The 22,076-nt window shown below is 49.3% G+C and overlaps 1 protein-coding gene across 5 annotated transcripts in view; it reads left to right on the plus strand.

The window, feature by feature from the left end:
• The window catches only part of CTCFL (CCCTC-binding factor like), a 73,328-nt gene extending 52,044 nt beyond the window's left edge, over window positions 1-21,284 (plus strand). For all 5 annotated transcript variants that reach the window (XM_085241706.1, XM_085241705.1, XM_085241711.1 and 2 more), the window contains 3 exons: window positions 26-2,198; window positions 2,649-20,596; window positions 20,747-21,284. The gene's annotated coding sequence lies outside the window, so the exon portion shown is untranslated. The remainder of the gene's footprint in view (window positions 1-25; window positions 2,199-2,648; window positions 20,597-20,746) is intronic.
• The last annotated feature ends 792 nt before the right edge of the window (window positions 21,285-22,076 follow it).

Raw genomic sequence — 22,076 nt, forward strand, 5'->3', positions numbered from 1 at the left:
AAGTCGAGCCATGTTCTTTTTGTAGGAATAACCATGAGAAACAACAGCACTTGGAGGAAGGACCAGGCACCATACGTGTGACTTATCTGACATAGAATGACGTAGATGTCTTAAATGGGGCCCAAAAGGCCACCTGAGATTGTGCCTCGAGTGCTGCTGTCAGAAAGGTGGACGGGAAAGGAAACTTGAACTCTCGGTGCTATTGGTAAGCATTGTTTCTACAGAAACTCCCTCCCCTCGTTGGCATGTGGCCTTGCTCTGGTGGGAGCTGGGCCTGGGGGTCATGCCATGGTCTGCTGACATGATCCAATTTATTCTTCTGTGGAAATATAAATCTTGGCCCTTCGATCATGTGAACCATAAAAGAGGGAAACGCCTCTTTGTTTTATTTGAAAACAGTCAGAACTAACCAGAACTGCTCGTTACGAAATAGCGACAGAAGAGCTTCCTTAAATCAAACAGAGTCTCATTCTGCTGTTGGACCATCCCACAGTGTGCTGTGTTCACACCACTTCTGCTCAGGGGGAGTGCTCTGTCAGCTCAGACCGTGAGCAGCTCTCCAGGGAGCACTCAGTGCAGCTCAGGGCCCAGCGAGGAAATGGGTTTCTGTGTTTTTGGGTTGCACCACAGGAAGAGGAGAAATTACCCAGAGAGAGGAGGGGAGCAGCAGCTGGCCAGCAACAGGCAGAGCAGCTGGGCCTTCGTGGCCACGTCTCCATGTCACCGTGCCCTACCACGGTGCCCCTCAGTGCCACATCTCCCTTTGCTGGGCAGGCAGCCAGCTCAGTGCTGAAGGCAGGCAGGCTTCAGCCAAAGTTCTGCTGTGGGGATCGTGGGGCGGTGGCAGCTCTGGAGGGAACTCCATAGGGTTGGGAGCCCTCAGGGCAGGAGCAGAGGACCAGGAGACCCAGCAGGAGTGGGGGAGTGCAGCTGGATGCACACCAGGTCTGGCGCACGGAGGAGCTCCCAGCACCTCAAAGCTGGCACTTCACCTGCCCCAAACTCCAGCTGTTTCTACAGGTCACATTTGGTGTGACTTACAGTAGGTTTGGTTGTTCCACACTTGTCAAGCAGCGGGCAAGGTCTGTGGCAGCAGCCAGGCTCAGCAGCAGCCCAGCGGCTGCTTCATCACAGGTTGGTTAGCTTGCAGCCTGAGGCAAACCTGAAATCATTAACAGCCCATTTGCTGGGCTAATGACTCTTTTTTTTACTAGATGTATAATTTAATATATGGTAACTTTCATGCTTAATTACACTCTTCAAAGCTTCTTTTGAAGGAATTTATTTTTCTGCATGCATTTATTAAAAGGTGTTGGGAGATGGCTGGCTTGCTTCCCTGATATTCTGCTTTAAAAACCAGATCATTTCTTTAAGGAGATTTTAATTGGAGATTAAATATGGGTATTTCCTCCTCTGCAACTTCTCGCAATATTTTTAACCTTGAATGCTGGAAAAAACAAATAAGGGTGAATTATCAAGATGTTACAAACAGCACTGTTCTGTGCCCTACCGCAACCTGCCCCGTTGTTCAGCACAATGCAAGGCTTGAGCTCAGCAGCCTGGCCCCATTCCAGCCCATGTCTGACTCAGCAGTGAGTGCCCCTGCTCTGTAACCTCAGTGGGAGCACAGACAGGCTCCTGTAAGTGCTGTTAATCCCACGTGCCGTTGGCATGTGGCACTTGTAAGGCTTGCTGGGATCAGTTCGGATGAAAGAGGCTATGCATGTGAGATGTTTTCCACTGGCATCCCAAATCCATTACTGTATCAATGAAAGGATGGTGTGACTTTGTCGATCATGAGGCTTTTTTTGAGCTAGGCAGCTGATTGAGGGGATGGTATGAATTCGGGTTTCTTTCTGTGAGCTCTACTGTCCCCTTCATGGAGATTAAAAATTTCCCAGTGCTGTTTTCAGCTCCGCAGAGCAAGTAAAAGATAATCTCCTGCTTGGATATCCTCGTGCTATTGCGATCCACTAATAGGATCACCATCCAGTTTTGACTTAACAGGCACCGGGAGAGGATAATCCTGTTTATTCGGTCATCCAAAGCACTGATGATGATCTGAGATAACCGGTGGCTGAGAGCAGCCAGGAGGTGCTCCGTGCCTGGATGGATGAGTCAGATGCTCAGCACTGCAGCCCCAACAGGGTGTGGAGAAAGCCCCAACCATCCTCACAAAGACAACAGAAACCAACCAGGTAAAATAAAAGCATTTCCTAGGGTCTGTGCCAAACGTTTTGCTTGTAACATTAACTCTTACAGCTGACACATGAGCTGTGGATTAACAGCAAATTGTGCTGTTGACTTGTGAGCCTTGTTCTGTGACCTGAGAGCTGTCCCCACCCACATGACAGGTTTGTGGTTTATGGTTTGGTAAGCCAGCAGCAGCAGATTGCCCACCAGCCCTTATGCACCACAGCTAGGGGTCGAGCCCAGCTCCTCACCACAGCTACACTTGTAAGTACTGAACACACGCACAATGAGTCCTGGGTCCTGTGCAGTGCTTACTTCAATGAATATTTTATAAGGTGCTGGCTATATTTATCTTTCCAAACTTGAATGGACACGGAGACCTGATCCAAATGACAGAATGTTGTTATGTTCTTATATTTTAAAACCAAAAAGTGCTTTTCCCTCCTTGCTGCCAGGTGTTTGGGGCCCTGCAGGTTGGATTTTCATGTGTGGCTGTTCGATGAGCCCTGAATGGCAGAATTCTTGCTCTCCAAACTTTCTCCCTCTGCACCCGAAGAGTCAGTGCTGAACACTGTGCTCCTCCTGACGGTGCTTCAGGGCTCCTCGTGCAGAGCTCCGTGCTGCAGCACAGCCCTGAAGGCAAAGGCTTCATCTCTGCTGAAGGCACCGCTGCTGCACTCCGGCCACCAGACTGAAATAGTGGCTGCACTGCCCCGAAGGCACCACGTGTTGGGTACGTAGCACCATTTCTTTATTGGTGTTGGTAAGAAAGAAAAGGTGTCGTATGGCGGCTGCAGACCGCTGCGGCTCTGTGGATCCCTTCTAAAGAGACAGCAAGAGTTACCCAGCATGAGCAAGGCTTCTGGCACCGGCACAACGATTACAGTGGTTCTGCAGGTGACAGCAGTTCTGCAATCAGCCCGCAGGGAGCAGCAGAGCGGTACCGGGCTGCTTTCCTCCCGGAGCCCCTGGGGGCTGGCAGTGCCTAGGAATGGACCTGCAGACCCCCAGGAGGGAGTGCGCGTCCCCAGCGACCTGAGGGCATCACACCGTGCTGCAGCGAGCACAGCCGGGGCTGTCCGTGTGGCCACATCCGAGCAGGGCCAGATCTGATGTGACAGCCGCTGCCCTGCACAGCAGCAGCATGGGACCAGCAGGAGAGCAGCGGCTGTGTGGCTTCACAAGGTGGGAATCACCAAAGAAAAACTGTTTCTCGGTACTTAGGTCTGCCTAGATTGAATCCTGTGGAGATGGCAGAGAACAAACTCATAAATTCCCCTTCACATTAATATAAAATAGCTTTATTATAGCTGAGGAGATCTGGATCCACTCTAGCGTGGTTTTTCCTGCATTCTGGTTTTTGCATTGCTTTCCACTTACTATTTGTTATCCATTTTCTGTTGTTTTGGTGTCCTTCCTCCTTTCCAAGTCTGAAATATGGCATGAAGTTACAGACTTTGGCCTGTGGCAGCTTGATGAACATGTTTGTTTGTTTCAACTAAATCTTTTCCTTTCCAATTCTATTTTCAATGCCCTGGAAACGTTCCCTTAGTCCCAAAGTTTTGTTGGTCATCGTTGGTGACGAAGCGCACGGGATCAGCAGTGACCCTTCTCAGGAGGTGTCCTCAGCGCGGGGCTGGCTTTGGGAGGGCACATGGGGACAGCAGAATGCAGGACGGTGACAAACGAGGGTTTTTTCTCAATGATTTGGAAAGTTTCTTTTTCTTTGAATTGCGTTCTGCAGCGTAAGCACGAGGCAGGAGCTGACAGCCCCACCTGCACTCACATCTTGCTCAGCCTGATGCCAACATCTGGTGAGTTTCCATTCTTCCCCTGTGCTCACGGTGGGGAACGGGCCTTAATTTAACCCCACGGCCCCGTTACACAAAGCAGACAGCTGGGTGCCTGACTGTGCTGCTACAACAAGTGTTTTCCTGTTGGCCAAAGTTCAAATCAATCAGGTCGAGCCTGTTGCAGGCTGACTATCGGCGCAGTGAGTGATAAGAGAGGAGATGGCTCCGGAAGCCCATTCCAGGTGCTGGAGCTGAGCCAGCCTGGCTGTGGAAGGGCTGCAGACAGCACTGATACTGGAACCCAGCGGCTGCTCTCAAGCTGAGGGTAGCTGACGGGAATTCTTGACAAATTCTGTAAGAGAAAACTGGGCCCTGGTGGACAGGGTTTGTGGATTGTGGACAGGGTTGGTCCTGCCAAGGGCCGGTCCAGAGTTCAGTCCTGGTGTCTTGAATTTAGTGAGGTGTTTGTCAGATGGTGGAATGGCCCTGTGAGAGGGAAATGTGATTTTTCTGAACGGAAAGATGTCTCCTATGAAGCACACAACGGGAAGCTGTGTTTGTCACTGTGTGCTCACAGCACAGCGGTGCTCTGCAGCATCAGGGCTGGGCAGCATCTCTGCTGCCAGGGAAAGGATGGCTGGAGAAAACTGTGCAGAACTGCTGGGGATGTCAGAACTACAGCACTTCAGAGACCAGTGCCGCAGTTTGTACGGCTGCTGCTTGAGCAATGTGATGACATTGCTTTAGAAGAACAAGCAGAAAAATAAATTAAATTAAAAAAAGGAGAGGGGACGAGGACTTCTTGTAATAGGCTTCTTCTCTTTGCATTAAGGCGGGGGACATTTGCCAGGGAGTTAGAAAGCCCATTAGAACACCCATGGCCCACAGCCATGCTTTCACAAGCTTGCAAGGGATGGATTTTTTTACATTTACTTTTTTCTGTCAAAGAGAGCATTCTCCAGGGGCCGGCTACAGAAAAACCTCTCCCGCCTTCTTGGCAGAAATTCCCCCTTACTTACACAGCTAGGACTCCCTCAGCTCCAGCTCTCGTGTGACCCATGTGCTCAACACACCGAGGGCCAAAGGAGCATCTCTGGACTCAGGGCTGAAGCTGATATTTTTTTCTTATGTGGAAAAGACAGGAGTAGTTCTGTGTGCTGATGCAGACAGGTGATGCTGAGGGTGAGCCGACGCCGCATAGGGAATGTCTGCATGCCCCGACCCTCAGAGATCTGATCTGCTCTGCTTTTCACTCACCTTCATCTCCACTGCTGGCAAAACCAGCAGCAACAGAGAACAGTTTTTGTTCTGATCTGATTCACAAAACCAGATGTGCCTATGCTTTTTTTGAGCTCATTTGAATGCATGCGATGCACTTCTGGTTTTGCAGAATCATCAGTTAGCAGATGTCTTTTGAATCGTAGCTCTTAATTCAGAGGTTAAAACTACATCAAAACACTCACTGATAAGAATTTACATTGCACTTAAGATACAGTGGGCTTTTCTCCACCTTTTTCCACTGAAAATTATCTCCTGGAAATTTTTTGGCTTCTAAACAACTTGTCACTCATCTCTCAAAGGCCTTTCGGTCCCACATTTGCAGATTAATGCTGCTTAATAATCAATGGATGAGTGGATGGAGGCATAGGGTGGAGGAGGGCTGGGGGCTGCACTCCTGCTTCTGCCCCCCAGAGTCCCATCCAGGCCTCCTGCAGGGCTATCTGGGGCAGATGTCTGAAGGTAGACTCGAGGTCAACCGAGAAAGTTTGACATGCTGAAGATGAGGAAGAGCCATTTTGAATATCCAAACTCTGGACATGGGAGGCTAGACAAGGACGTGGCACTAGTAACCTGACAACGGCTGTTTAGCTTAAAAAGTCATGATAATTAAGAAGAAGAGCTCTGAAGCACTGTGCTGCTGGAGCTGTGGGGCTGCAGCTGTGCTGGTGTCAGTCAGTGCTGCCAGCTCCCATCCCAAACCAGCACGGTGGGCCCCGAGCAGTGCTGCCCATTGCTTTGGGCTCTTATCTTCCGTTGGATTTTTGTTGTTGCTGTTTTCATTTGGTTATTTTTTTCCTCTTTTGTCATAGGACCGACCCAGAATAGAATCATGAGACCGGTGTTTATAACTTCCCAAACCATCTATATGCTGTTTTTAGTGCTGACGCTGTGCATGAAAGGCCGTGTCACCACCATGCTCATATTTCCATGTGACTCTGGGGCTGTTTTGTCCCATTTCATAACCAGTAAGTGAAGTGAGTCTAACAGCCTTGGTATTGGCCCTCACTCGCTGGTTCCCATGCTGCAGATAAGCTCAGTTAGCAATAAATTCCTGCCCAGAGAAGAGAATTACAGTTCAGGCTCAAAATGTGCTGGTGTTCTGTGCGAAGTTTTCTTGACCAAAGCAAGCTGGAGCCGGTTGGAAGCGTGACGTTTGGAGTGCACAATTTATCTCTTCATTCTGCCCAAAAGTACCTAGAGTGGAAATATGCCTTATTTGCATCTGAGCAGAGAACAGTTGAGCTGCTCCAAAGAGAAGCGTAAACACAGCATTTTAAATGTCCCGTGTTGTTTGTTTGTTTAATTCTGTATCTAGCTGATATATGAAGCTTTAAAGAAAAAACAAATGGTTTTCAACCACAGGAAAGCTTATTTAATTGGTGGTAAGAACACCACGATACTCTTGTAGCACTCATTGCCAGCTCCAACTCCTGGATGCAGAGGAGCTGTGAGGTCACCACAGCCATGTGCACAGGAGCTGCACATCCTGCATCCCAACTCATGCAGAGCTGCTGCTGTCAGTGTGAGATCCTTCCCCTCCCCTCCCCGTCCCGTTGGCTCCGCTATTTATTGAAGCTCCATCTGTGCCTGCTGAGCTCTGCTCCTCCCCCCTGGGCACCAGCACGAGGAGCTGTTTTTAGATGATGTTTTCAGTGGGAGTTTCGAGCGGGATGAGCTGGCTCAGCCCAGAGGAGAACAGCATGTGAAACACAGCGGGGTCAGACAAGGACCAGCACCCCGGGCTGCCACTGCTGGGCCCTGCAGCTGAGCCAACCCTTGGTGTGCATGGGCACTGACATCAGATGTGGACTCCCAGTGCTTTGTGTCCATTGGGCTGACTTTGTCCTCCCATCTCTTCCTGCCTCTGCTCTGGGTTTTCCAGAAACAGGCTTTGGAGGGCTTTCTTGGGAGGAAACAGTTGCTGCATTTGCGTTTTGGATCTGAAGGGGCCCTGGGTCTGACCTCTGGTATATGACACGGAGTGTTGGATTTCATGCACTTAACTCCCACTGTCCGTCCAAGAACTTCTGGCTGACCACAGTGCTTCCCTAAGGGAAAAAAAAAAAGTGTTCTGTAAAAAAGCAAACAGACCACCCCTGATATTGCAGTCATCTCAGTGTTGTAGAAATGCTTCTTATTCCTAACGACATGCCAGGAGCAAGAGGTCCAGGGGTTTCCAAGAAGACTCCTGGACAAACAGCTGTGGCCCCAACTTCCTGCTGCCCTGTGCCCCCTCACTGCTCACAGCTCTCCTGGCCACGTGCTGGGCTGCATTTTTTTTTCCCCCCTTTCCCCTTACATTTGGACTTTTTGCTATGAAATTTCATTTCTGGTCTATGATTCTGAAAGGTCACAAGTAAGGATCATTGTCCCAAGCATCTTTTTGCCCTACCTGTAGCAAACAATGAGGGAAAGCTAATGGAAGCCTTTAAAGCTTTTTTTTTTTTTTAAAAAAAAAAAAAAAGAAAAGAAAATAATAACAATATCTATACCCTTTTAAGGTACAATTTTGTTCTTTTGGGCTAGGGAGATGTTACATAGGCTGAGGAGGCATAGAGAAGAAGAGAGACCCACGTGGGGATAAAGAAGGGGCAGCCTGGAAGTGGGGCTCTTTGAAGCCAGCTCAGCAGCAGTCAGACCATACCTACACTTGGGTGGGAAAGTACTTCAGTGTACTTCACTTATTCATTTCCCTTTTTGTTCTTGCAGTACCCAGATATTTTCCATTCTCCCAGAATATTATGTCAAATAAATGATTTCTCATCTAATAGACGAAATACAGGCAGGGAGGACTGGGACAGACCCACCTGCAGCAGTGGACAGCTGGGGGATTGATGTGGGGGACACAAAGGTCTGCAAAGGCACAGCATGGCCTTTCCAACATGGCACAGCTGAAGATATTCTAGAGGTTATCTGCTAAAACCTCCATGATCAAGGCTTTAATGACTCCTTAAGAGTGGCCAGATGCCTGCTTATTATCAATCACTTATTGCCAGCCTTACTCATTAATGAGTTTCTTGCTAACAGCTGCTTATCACCCAGAACTGAGATACCTGGTGCAGTGTGTGCTGCTGCAGGGCTTGAGGAAACACAGTGCATTGCCTTCATGCTGCTGACTCAGGCTGAGTCAAATGGTCAGCCTGGAAGCCAAGGAAGAAGGGGTTTCTTTCACCTCTTGCTTTTTAACCACCACTCTGTCATGCCAGAAGGGCTGTGCTGCCTACAGGAGCCCCACTCACCTGGCTGGAGGTCCTCAGTGCACCTGAGGAGAGCACACAGCCCTGCACACCCATCTGCTGTAATCACAGCTCCCTGGAGAAAACAGTTTGGAAATGGTATTTCAAGTCGTTGAGATTTTTTACGGATTTATTACCTGTTGGGTTTCCTTTTGTTCCCTCTTTGGCTGCCAGCTCCCTCTCCATCTGCCACCACTGAAATCCACCTCCCCTTATCTCAGCACAGTTTGCTCCACCTCTTGCCCATTTTCATTTTATTGCCTCGCTAATCTCAGCCTCCTGCTTTTCCTAACACCACTCCCCCCTCCCCATCTGTGGCAATTAAATCACTGCTCCTTTTGTTTGGTGCCACTCAAAATTCCCTCGTTTCACTCAGCCTTTGGGATGCTTCCAGGCACTTTTGCTGTTGTCACACACATCCGTTTTCCTGGCACAAAAAGGCCCGTCAGCATCTGATGGGAGCTTTAGCAAGCCCTCATTCCAACCAGCTCTGAGACAGCCTGAATGTGAAATGGAGCTGAGCTCAGCCCCAGACATGCACAGTGTACCAGAGGTGGCTGTGGGACTGCTGCAGGAACACTATGGGAGCACAGGGCAGCCCCACAGGGCACAGCTGGCACCTGAGCATCAGGCAAACAAAGCCCCAACTCCTGCTCCGTCTGAGAGAGGATTTCCCCCGCATACACAGAGACGGATGCACTGCAGGAAGCCATAATGTGCACACAAGTCCATGAGCCTGTGATTTCCTCTAAGTTTCCAGATGAGATCCATAGAGAAAAACAAAGGTGATGGAATGCATGAAACAGACAGAAACTAAAATACAACCAAAATAAAGCAAGTGAAGATTTGATAGAAATAGGACAGAAATAAACCTGACAAAGAGAGTCACCAAATTGGTTAAAAAAAAAAAAAAAACACACCTCTGGAGAACAAGACTCTTAGTTCTAATGACACCCAGACTTTGAAGAGGCTTTGCATGCACTGGGGTGATGTCTGGGTGCACTCAGCACCCAGTGGCCTTCAGTGCTCATGGCCTCAGAGCTCCCTCATCACAGCTCACCTGCTGAGCACAAACACTGCTGCTGTTCAGCTTAATGGTTTGTTTTTAACCTTTGCTGTTATCTCGTCTTAATTCTCAATTATCAGTGCCAACCATGATGCATTTACTCTATCTCCCCTTACTACTTTTATCTGCCAGCATGTTTTAAAGAAGTTTAGAGAGCTAAAAAAAAAAAAAAAAAAAGAAAAAGCCATCTGAAGATAAAAGCCAGCAGCACACTTTTAAAAATAGAGCAGCCCTGCAAGAGGTGCTGAGTAAATGGGTGCACAGGAGAGAGCAGAGCAGGCTGCAGAGGCATTGTTTAAACCGAAGGTAAATAAGTGGCAGGGGGAGCTGCAGTTCATTTTGTTCCCTTACGTGTTGGTCAGATAATGCAACATATCTTCAGGCAAGCAGCCGGGTGCTAAAAATGGATGCAGCTCTTGGGTTTCACCGGGTGACACACAGGCTGTGGTGCTCAGACTGGTTCTCCTCTGAAGCATCAGTAGAAACCAAGCAAGCATGTGCCAGATCTGCACACAGAAGCATTGGACATTTCAGAGCTGCAGCATTGCTCAGGTGGCAGCACCTGGATTGGGGAAGGTGCTTTCTGCATTGAAGGATGCCCATCTTTGGGATGGCAGCTGAAGCAGAAGGGCTGTGTGCAGACCCCTGAGTCAGGCATCCTCTCGTTGAAGTCTTTCCTGCTCTGGTTGACCTGGGAAAGCTGTGATCATTTTTTGGTGATGGCAGCACTTGGTCAGCAATTTAGGTTTGAAGCAACCCATCCACTGAGTAACTTCACAGAAGCAGAGTTTAGACTTGAAGTTAGTTTAATATAATAAAACAATTGTCTTGAAAGCCTCCTTGGCATTTTAATGGTGTTTTTCTTTGGACTAAATATACACTAGAAGTTGAGAGGCTATGTAAACCTAGCAGGGAATAAAAGGAACCGAGAGGAGGACTCAAAGGCCATGTCCAAACCCCAACTATCACACAACATACGAGCCACCAGCTCCTGCGGGCAGGAACACCCACAGCCCCCCATCCTGGGAGCCACAGCTTTTAATTTGTTATTTCTCTTTGTTTCCTCCTACCTGGGTTTGCTCAGCTCAGCTGGGAGACAGAAGAGTGTTTGATCCTCAGTGCTGTGGCAATGATTGTGCAGCTGTGTCTTCTCTGCTCACTGGGAGACCATGCTTGAATTGAGTATGTTACTCACTGGCATGGAGATTTCTATTGGCTAAATTTTCTCAGATTGTCCCTGTCCTACAAAGAGCAAATTCAGGAGAGGAAGGACAGCGTTTCTCCTTTGCCAAAGCATGGCAATCAATTGTTTTCCCATTCCTGCAGTCTATTAAAGTAATCTATTCTGAAGAGGCAGCCTTCCTCCTGGGAATAGAGCATTCCCCCCTAGGGTTGGTGCCTGTTGGGCAAATTATTGCCTACAAAGTTAGGCTATTGTAATGCTATAATATTTGCTGACAGAGAGTACAGCAATAATAACAGAGTGCCACAATTCTAGGCTGCAGCAAACGAGAACAAGCCCAACTACAACAACCGTGGATGCAGAAACAAAAGAAAGAAAACTGCTTACCTTCAAGAGACCTCAGATACACAGGAACCTCCAAAGAGAGATGCTCACATCTCCACTGCCAGCTCTTGAATGAGGGCTGGAAGGGGTGGATCCTGGCTCCAGCCCTTCCATCACTCAGACGCATTGCTTACACCTGTGCTGTCCTGTGCTGGCCCTGCCTTCCCACCAGGTGCTCCATCACCGCTTCAGGCCCTGACTCAGCATTGCTGCTACAGCTGTAAAAAACGAGCTGTGATAGATGGGTGTAATGAATTGTGCAGAATCCTTACATTGGAGGAATGACAAGCTACATGTTTTGGTCAGAATGGAAAACAGCAGTATGCATTTTGCTGTTGTTCTGCTTTCATTTCTAGATGTTGGGAAGTAAATCAACACTGCCTGAGTTTGTAAGGTTTGAGATGCATGGCTGTGTGATGTTTTATCTGCCTTCAAAAGGAGCACAGCTCTTCTGGGATCCGTCCATTTGTCCCCATCTTCAACAAATGTGATTTGGACCCACTATTGAGAATAAACAAAACTTTTCCTTAGGTGCAGGAGAACAAAATGTGTAGTCCCAGAACTGCGTGTTACCCAGCAGTTCTGACTGAGGCACAGCACTCTTGTGTAGGAAATTCCTGGTGTGGTGAGATCTGAGAGCCCTCTCTGTCTGCTGGGGGTGTCTGAGAACCACTTTTGTCACCACTGCCAGAATGCATCTGTGCGTTCGTGGGACTGAGCTTACTGAGGACTAAAGACATCAACCTGTGTATAACACTGCTACTAACTGTAAGTCAAAAACTGATGTCAGTCAGGACTAAATCGGTGCATTTCTCCAGATGTTTTCTCCTGACTGCAGCTCAGTGTGTTACGTGCTCATCCTGCTCTTTCTGGCCTCTACTGATGCGATCAGAAGCAGATCCACTCTTGCTGAGTGCTATACAAGGCATCATTCTAACACAAAGTGGAAATTTCTCCTTAGGGTGTGCAGCTTTCACAGGAGGCAGTCAGTGGGGTGACTGCTCACAGACCTGCCTGCATGCTTTCAGACATGAATCCATACAGAATATCCCGTGTGAAAGCAGCTATTCTTGCTCCTGCCAAACTGCTGAGAAGACCCATACAATGATGTTAATTGTAAACCACAAGCTGGCTCTTATCTTTGAATTGTTTTTCTCCAACGATTTTAAGAAGAGCTCAGCATGTTCTCAGTAGGAGCTGATAGATGCTGAGCACTTCTGAAATCCTGCCAGCTTCATTTCGGTTCCTAAACGGGAACTGAGTGCTTGTGAGCATCTGATCCTAAGGGTGCATTTTGTAGCACTACAGCTCTGTCCATCCCATTCCTTTCCTCCATTGCTTCCCACAGTGGCAATAACACCAGGAGCACCAGGCTGCTCAGGGCCTGACTGTCATCTCAGTTATTATGTTGTCTCAAGCCACACTGAAGGAATTAAATGACAGCAGTTAAAGGCGGGTGCTGTTGGCATCCAGTCTGCACCATCACCTGCTCCCCACCATCGCCATCGGCAGCACAGGCACAACTGAGATGGCTGTAATGGATTTTATATGTGTGTGTTTGTATATAAAACATTTAATGCTTTCCTTTTCAGAGTGTTTCACTTTGTGTTTCAGACCGTATACACTGTGGTTGTCAATGCTCAGCTTCAGGGTTCAGATTTCCTTCTAAGTCAGTTCTCTGGGCAGAATAATGAGCATTTTTTGGTGCTTTATGGAACAGAGCAGAGGGGAAGATGGGCTTTTATCTGATGCTTTTCCAACAGATTTCATGCGTGGAAGGCATCTGCTTGGGCCCTGTGGGCTGACATCCCACAGGACTTGGCAGCAAGTGGGAGAGCCACATGTCATAAAATCTGGGGGGCCCACGCACTGTGGACAAAAGTATGGCAAAGAGTTTAAACATTACTGACTGCAGGGATGTTGGAGGGCTGGCTACAAACGATTAGCATAGCGCTCTGGAATGTGGAGCTTCAATAGCCGCTCCAGAAAGATCTGCAGCCCCATTGACTTTTGCATTGTCAGTAGGAGCCCCTGCACTCCGGCTTTCGCCTGCCTGAATGGACGGACGTGCAGGGCAGCGTGTGCAGGGAGCGCAGAGCTGCCGGGCTGCTGCTCACAGGGCAGCACACGCCGTGCCCCACGTGCTGGGGTCTCTGTGCAGAACATTCGGGTGGCTGACAGTGTCCTGGTGCACCGCCAACACCCCCACGAAAATCTTTATCGGGGTTAGGCCGTAACCTTGTTGCTTGTTTGCACCGGGCCCAAGCAATAAAGCTGTATTTGGCTGTGATGTGACGGCGTGTGCGCTCGGCTTGGGTGTCAGCGTGGGGTGCGGTGTTTGTGTTCTGCTGCCTGGGCTGGGAATGCACCCAGCAGGACCGAGCGTGTGTCTGCGGTCGCACTCACTTCATTCGTTTCTTTTGCTGATTCCCTTTTTCTTTTTTTCCTTTCTGATTTCTAGACAGATAAAGTGCGGAATCAATGAATAATGAAGCTGAGAAGGCGGCCTGCCTGGTGTGATCACGTACAGTTTTAGTTGAGGTGGGAAAAGAATGGGTTCATTCAAGCCCTCATTTAGGCCAGGGAATTCCCTAACTTTTGTCTAAATATGGCATGCAAGAGAGAGCACAGCAACGCAATACTTCACTGAGTATTGTTTAAAGGGTGTTTGGCACCGCTCAGCAAGTAGGATTCTTGTAAAAACATGGCACGAGGAGTTGTTTGACAGATTTTGACATAGCAAAGTCTTTACAAGAGATGGAAAAAGAAAAAAAAAGAACAAAATAAAGAACAAAAAGAGAGAAACTACAGCGTACATAAAGCCAAAAGCATGCTCTCTGCCCAGGCAGGATGGAGAATAAAAGGGACTTAGCAACAACTCGCATGCTGTGCAGTATGTGGGTCTGGAGGCATTACACATCAGTAACGCTGGTCGGGCAGTCGGGAGAGGTGATGATGGAGTGAGAGTTGGGGCAGACATTGCTCCTGCCCGAACCCACTGACCAGAGTCCACCTCTGGATTTCCTGCTTGGATTGCCCCATCCTCTGCTGTCCTGATGCTGCAGAATGTTGCACCCTGCAGGCAGTGGCATTTCTCCAGCAGCTCTCGGGATGCACTGCCCAGTACCAAACACCCCTTGGTTTGGGTCGCTTCTCCCTTTTTGCAGAGCTCATGCTGAGTTGCTGTGACTGTGGATCGCTTTTGCAGCAGGGAGCAATGATTTGTGTCTGGAGGAAAGCCCATCTCCTGGCAACACGGCAAGGCTGAGCACATCTCAGCAACGGATTTGTCTCCAAAGTTCTTAGTCTGCTCTTGAAATACAGCCATTAGGTCTGTGTGTTCTGAGGGAGTGGAAACTCATCTGGGATTTAGACCACCTTTGGAGGTTTCAAGTGATCACAGAGTCACAGAACTGCAGAGGTTGGAAGGCACCTCTGGGGATCATCTCGTCCAACCCCCTGCTAAAGCAAGTTCCCAATGGTAGGTTGCAGAAGGCTGATGGCAGTCACTGATACAACTGCCCAGCAGGCTGTGGAGCCCATATAGTGAAAGTCTCAGCTCAGCCTTTGCTGTGCAAAGAGAAACCCTTCCCTCAACTGATCCCAAGCACAGCATCCATGCTCGATGAATGGGTGTCTGGCTGGAGCTCCTGTCAGAATTAAGGCACGCTTTGCCAGGTTGGTGGGTTGGATGGTGTCCTGCATCGTAACCAGCATGACAGAGACCAGTACCTCTGTAATTAGCACTTAACCTCAGGTAGTTCTGTAGTTCATTAAATGCAAGGGCTAGATTCTGTTCTGCTGCACTGCTATCAGCCTAAGGTGAGTCAACGAGACTTTCTGATTTTGTACAAGTGTAACTGAAAGCTGCTCCCTGAGAGCTGCAAAGCTGTCTGGTATGGAATAGGAACTGGGATATCTAAAATGGTGATGCCAATGGCAGTTCCCACATATATTCTAATATGTTGCCCATCAGATACACCCAGTAGCAAAGCAACCAAGTCCAAGAGTTTCTGGGTCATCACAGCAAGACTGAGGAGAGAGGAAGGCACAGGAGCACTCCCCCACCTCTTCTGAGCATTTCGGTTGATGCTGTTAATTGTAGAGGAGCTGTTGCAAATATTTCTGAAAGCAAATATTTGAAGTCCCCTTCCAGTAGAAAGTAAGTGGGAGAACCAACCGACTGCAGACTCACCTGGTCATGGCAACAAAGCCAAGCCAGGGCTGAGAACAAATAGCAACAACGCTCAGCCATTGTGTCCAGCTTGTCCAAGCAGCAGAGCTGAGCTGAGAGCAAACAGCTGCGGGGAAATGGACAAAGGCAGCACGGCTGGTGGGCAGAGCCATGGTGCTCTGGGGTGGGGTTGCTGGCAGGAGCATGAGGGTGTGACTGCCATTAATTAGCCCATGCTAATGCCATGCCAAAGCACCCTGCTTGCTCCCAGCTCCTTACAGAAGGAGCAGCCAGGCGAGCTCCTTCCCAAGAGCAGGCTGACATATAGTAGTTGAGCTCATGCTCGATAAACCAAGACAGAGAAAGGGCCACGGGCTTTTAAGGGAAATTTCTGCGCCATTCCTACCACAGCACTACACCCAGCAGAGGAAAAGGAGTCGGGCCATGGTCCCTGAGTGGCCCAGGAGGCTGCAGGCATTCTGTATCATGAGCATCTCCATTTCACACCACTACTACCCGCTGCAGAGTGAATGCTGCTAAGGAAAACAGGGCCACAGCCCCGAGCTGTGAAGGAAAGAGCACGTTCTTTGTGTGCTCTGATTGGGCATGCACACATCCCAATGCCCACTGGCTGGCTGATGTGCTTTTAGATGCTGGATTTTTATTTATTTTTTTTCTATTTAGCTTTCTGAATATAAACTTAGGCTTCATCAGATGGAAATGATCTCATTACATTACAGATGAATTACAGATTCGTTTTTCTGGGAAACTAAACTCCTGGTGTAACCATGGGAAACTCTCACCTTCCCTTTTTTATTTTCCTTTACCCAAGTTCCCTATTGAAATCAGGTTGGCAGGCTAACAGCTCCACTAAGAGACAAAAGGCAGCCCTTTGTTACTAGTAGCCTTTTTAATCTCATGATTTGCTTACCGATCTTGTGATTTTGGGGCGTGTGGTTTTTGAATATCTAACGAGATGAAACCAACTGCATGCAGAAGACAAGCCTGCTCGTAACGCAGGGCCGGCATTCTACCAACACGGTGCTGCTTGTCCCACTGCCAAAACAAAAAACCCAGAAGTAAAGCCCAATAGTTAATTACAGCTCTACCTCTTGTTCCCTCTGTACACTTTCACTCTTTCTCTGCCTCTCACAAATCCTTTGCACAACTGGAAACCCGGCTCAGCGAACCCAACACAACAGTGCTGCAGTAGAGCAAGGAGGAACTTGGCTCCTCTTCAAAGGGGCCTTTTATCGACTGCTTGGTGCGATGTGACAAAGCAGGGACGTGTGCCATGGATGTGATGCTTCCCAAACTCCCCCTTCTACCTTGATTAAACTTGGAAGCAGTTATCCATGCCAGGGTGATGAACCCTAACAACGTGCATCTTATTTACAGCTGCACTGAGCTCTTAACGAGTCTTCTTGTTTCTGACCAGGATGACGTGCTTCCACTCTATGCCCTGAATACAATCCCATTGAAAATATCAAGTTCGGAGTCTTTTGCTGCTAAAGCCACAGTAGTGAGCGAGCCGAGTTTGCATGCTGGCAGCCCAGCCTGCACTACAGCTACACCTGGGCCCAAGCAGCACCGCAGGCTCTGAATTTCACCAAAAAACTCCCACATTTTGGCAAAAAATATACTTCACAAAACAAACAACTTTGTTTTACCACTTTCCCAGTTATCTGTAGCAGTCACTTTAAGAACTGCTGCATTTCACTAGTCTTGCTTGAAAATATCCTCTTTCTTTTCTCTTCTATGATTATTTTCTTCACAAGAACCAGGTTGGATCCCACAGAAACCCAGAGAAACTTTCACAGGGAAAAAAGCACATCAGCACCCCATGAAATGTCCATGTTTGGCTTTGAATCTTGTCAGATTAGGTGGAGAAAACAATGTTGAGAATTTTCTAGTTCAATGACTGCGTGGTTTGGTGCTGTTGCTCTGCAGATTTGGTAGAATGCAATGGGGACGGGGGGGCTTCTCCCTGTTTTTCCAGCCTCTGCCGTATTTCTCATCCAGCTGGCCCCGTCCCACTGCTCTGTGCCAGGCAGCCGACTGCCTTCCTCCCCTTGTCTGCATAATCTTTTTTCCCTATTTTTTGTTGCTGACTTGGAGGGCTCTATTTCAGCTGCAGGAAAAATTGAGAGTGTGACAGCAGTGGAGCTGAATCCTTTGCTGAGGGCTCTCCTGTTACCTCTGCAGCCATTCCTGGAAGGTGGTGGGAAACCAGAGCCAACCCACGCCCCACTTTTTGGTGTGCATGCAGCACCCACCTGCTTTCTGCTGCCATGGTAAGCTCTGTGCTGGAATATCAGCCCACACTTGGCTCCACTGTTTCAGGCTGCAATGGATAATTTCTAATCCCTCTATTCAGAGAGTTTGAAGGAACAGGAGGAGAAACATATGGCATATGCCACCTCAGCTCCCAGGAGGTGTGGGGTTGTTGTCCTGGCAGCTGTTGGGGTAATCTCGTCCTTCTGTCTGTCCATGTCTGAAAGGTGTGCCCGGAGCACCTGGGCTCTACCTGCGAGCAGTGGGCTCTGCTCCTGGGCAGGGCCAGGTGCAGGAGCCCGGGTGGTTGGAGGCTGCTTGGGCCAAAGAAAGCCCATTGTGAGATGTGTTTCTGATGTGCTGTCATTGCTCACTGGCCTGGCCCCATCCTGACCCCACTGCAGCCAACAGGAGTGGTGTTGCTGGGACAGCATCGTCTCTGCTTCCTTCATTTGTTCCCCCCAGGCCCGTTCCGTCTGTCCCAATCTCACTCTCTCGCTGCATCACCCGCTCTGGGCACCATCTGGTGGGGTTTGCTGTGTCTCATCTCACCAACTGTCGTTTGTCCTGTGGCTGTGGTGGAAACGCACTCGCATTTTGCATCAAAGAACCCCTAAACCATTCACTCTGCAGGCCAGCCGGCCTGTCGGAGAGGAGCCAAGCTGTTGGCATTCAATAAGCGACAAGCATTAATAAAAGCATTACAGTGAGGTTAGTGCCTCATTAAAGTGATGCTAACGAACCGGCTGTCTTCCAGAAGTATGAAATTTTAACTAAGACTTCCTCCTTCTAATTTTATATATAATTAAATTGGTGTAGAGAGGCAATATTCACTTCTCCAGGCTGCTGCATTAGAAGCTGAGCCAAATTCACAGGAGTTGCTCTGGAAGTGTACCAGAGCTCGTGGGAGCAGCCTGCAGCCGTGCAGGGCACACAGGGCCGGGGTGCTGCAGCAGAGCTGTGGCTGTGCCCCCTGCCCCAGTACTGCCCAGATTTGCTGCAGGCTGCATCCACCTGAGCTGCACAACTCTAGACCCACATCATGCTGTGCTCCGGCTCTGGAGCAGGAGCCCCAGCCTGCAGGCAGCAAGCCATTAGCTTGTAGAGATGCTGAAATCAAAGTATAGCAGCACGTGTCTTGCTGCTTCTGTTCTTCGACAGATGTGCCAGGGAGGAAGTGTTCACACGGAGCCGAAGTGCCCTACATCACACGAGCAGCTCCAAGCTTTGCTGGGCAGATAGCACTGAGTGTGGGCTGGAAACTGCTGCATCTTGGCCAAGCATCTCCTACAGGGAGCAGCACAGATCTGCACCGGAGGGGTTTTGCTCTGAGCCCTCCCACAGCCTCGAGTGCCCCTGGGCCGGGCTCCAGGCCCCCAACAGCCCCTGGCCCTGCACAGCCCGGGCTGCCCGCAGAGCCCCACGGCTCCATTGTGAGCAAATGAATTCTGCTCTGCACTGAGGAGTAGCTCTGCTCTCAGGAAGGCTTGGCGGCAGCAGTGAGGAAAGCAGCTGCTCCAAGATACACAGCCACCACCCCCCCCCCCCCTTTTTTTTTTTCTCTTTTGGCTGGTTTTAGCAGCAGAGTGTTCCCATGTGATGGGCATGTGAGCAACGGCTCTGCTGGGAGCATCTTGCTGGGCTGGCGGCCGAAGCTGCTGCATTCTGTCCATGTGTCCACAACTTCGAAGCTTTTCTTCCTCCCCTCTGTCAGGTTTTTATTCCTGTGGTCTTCCTGAAGCAGATTCGGTCGTTGTGTTGTTAAAGGATGGCATTTGGTGGATGAATTTTAGCATGCCCCCTCTCCGGACAAGGAGGGTATAGACTAAACCCAGTGGTTTTAATGATAAATGTCACTTTCTTAAACAGAAACAACAAATAAATGTGGTTTTGGATCTGTTTAGAAGCTCATCTTGATGGTCTGCCCAGGGGAAATGGTGGTGTAACACTGAACTTAATGCCACACTGCTGCCTGATTCTCCACTTGTTGCAGGGGCTGCCAGAGCTGAGAGCAGCTGCAGGCTTCAGCTGAGGGCTCTTCCTGCTGCCTCCTGAAGCTCCTGGGCTGGAGGGGCTGTGTGTGCCAGGCTGTCTCTGTCTGAGGCCACAAGAAGTCCCCGGTCCGGGAGAGTTCACTTCTCACTGCAAAATTTCCTCCTCATCACAGGCGTTATGGCATAGATTTTCTTGCAAAGGCGCCAGCTTTGCAAACAAGCACTATCCTCACTGCAGTGAAATTAATAGGGCGTCTGGGGCAAAGGTAAAACTAAAATACATAAGTAAATGTTTGCAGGATCAGGACCTTATTCAGGCATAAATCAGGTATCACCAGCCAACAATGGAATTACCTAAGTATAAAATCCCATGTAAGCCAGTAAGATCAGCTCCAAACCTGCTATGAATTTGCTTTTTGTATCCATGCCAAGAATACATCTCTTCTAACTGCTGCAATCAGCTCTGGTCCTTTTTATTTTCTTTTAAGTGCTTTTGGGCACATTTATTTCCCGTCAGCGGCAGATAGGCACCGCCTGACCCTCCTTTCCCTGGGCATGTCCCTGCCTGCTTCACCCACGCTGAGCTGCCGCTATCAGGAGGGGTTTTTCTTTCCTTGTCTGCTCTGTTGCTGCATTCCGTAAACAAAGGGACACTGGTGACGATGTCGATCCCAAACTGTTCTTTTTTATTTGCCTGGGAACGGAGTCAACTATTTGTTGGTCTTTTGTTGCCATTTTTTTTTTTCTTTTCCTTGTAAACTGGTGACCGGTTTAACGTCTTGCCCATACCTGTGCCATTGCAGCACTGTGATGCTGTGCCTGTCAGCAGCTGGCACTGGGCAGGAGGAGGAAGCGGACAAGGCAGCGAGCTGCAGGTGGGAGAAATCAGATCAAACCTGAGGCCCAGGGCAGCACCGTCCCAGGGCAGGGACATTTAGCCTCTGTTGGAAATGGCCAGAAGGATCCTCATCCTGCCCTGTAGCAAATGCTACCTGTGGGCTGCAAAGATGCTCAAGAGGTCTGTGGAGGGATGATGGTGTCTGCCCGATCATGGATTGTTGTTTTTAATTATGTAGCCATAATGACATGTAATTAAACAAAGAATCCAATCTCGATGGAGACTCGAGATTTCAAAATGAATAACTGCTTTCTCTCCCACCTCTCTTAGAATGCAATGTTTGGATACAGCTGGTGAGGCGCTCGGGCTCTGGTAGCACTTGTTTCCACCCACCTTCTCCAGTTCGCTCATGAAAGCCCTCGGCTGCCTCGGACAGACCCGGAGCTCCTGCATAGAGCAGTGGGACAGCGGTGGGAGGAGCTGGAGCTGGAGCTGGAGCTGGAGCTGGAGCTGGAGCTGGAGCTGGAGCTGGAGCTGGAGCTGGAGCTGGAGGCTGCTCCCCTGGAGCCTCAGGAGTCGCTTGGGGCTGAAGAGCGAGGAGAAGCTCGTTTGTTATGCAAATATCTGCTTCGGCCTGGCCTGGCATAGACAGTGGAAAGCTCTTGAATTATTTTAAGCAGAGGACAAAAGTTCTTTCCCTCCCCCAATCATCTTGGATCCTTGTTAAAACAAAACAAAAAACAGAAACCTCTGGTGAACCATCTGAGGATGATCAGCGCTCTGCTTTCCTGGCAGGAGCGGTGTGGCCAGGAGTGCACAGGCACAGGGAAATAGAACAATTAAGACAAAAGAATGTATTGGAGGCAGACAGGCTTTATTTTGTTTTGATAACAGCACAAACGAAGCACCCTCCAGCCTTATCACCACCGGCATGCTAGGGGCAGGCAGGCCACGGGGGGGGGGGGGGGACAGGGCCACCCCTGGGCCGCCTGCAGGGAGGACACCGGGCAGCCATTCCAGGGAGCCACTTGGGATGGCTGGTTTTATGGCTGGTTTGGTGGGTGGCTGGGTTAGATGGCTGGTTTGGGTGCATGAAACACAACTCAAGGAGCCACCCATGCGTGTCTTAGAGGACAGGGCCTCCCACCATGGCACGATGTGGGAGCAGGTGTGCATTTAGTGGCTGCTGAGATACAGTACTGCATTTACATACAGCCCTGTGCTGCTGCTCTCAGGCCATGCATGGCACCCATGGGGGGGACACACAGAGCTGCAAGGACGTGCTCACAGACAGGGCTGGATTTTGGGGATATTAACACAGCAGAAGGGGCTGGAAGGACATGAGGTGCCCAATAGCTCCTTTCAGAGTTCAGCTGACTCCCAGGATCACTCAAACACTGGGTGCTGTTGGCTGGCTGCAGTTTGGCCATTGCGAGAGGAGCTGGGTCTGCAGTGCAGCAGTGTGTGGGCCACATTTTCCTGTCTATGTGAGCTGCTTCATTTCCTAAATGCAGAAATTCTGAACTGCGTAAAGCAGCTGCTCTCATGGGCCTTTTAAAAACGGTTAGAAAATTTGTGTGGGCATTGCAATGTTTGTTTTCTTTGAAGACATTTCTAACCTTCCATTAAGGAAGGTTAGATAGAAATTGAAACTCTGCCT

Source organism: Meleagris gallopavo, chromosome 22 (assembly GCF_905368555.1).
Source record: "Meleagris gallopavo chromosome 22, MGAL_WU_HG_1.1, whole genome shotgun sequence".
Taxonomy (NCBI): Eukaryota; Metazoa; Chordata; class Aves; order Galliformes; family Phasianidae; genus Meleagris; species Meleagris gallopavo.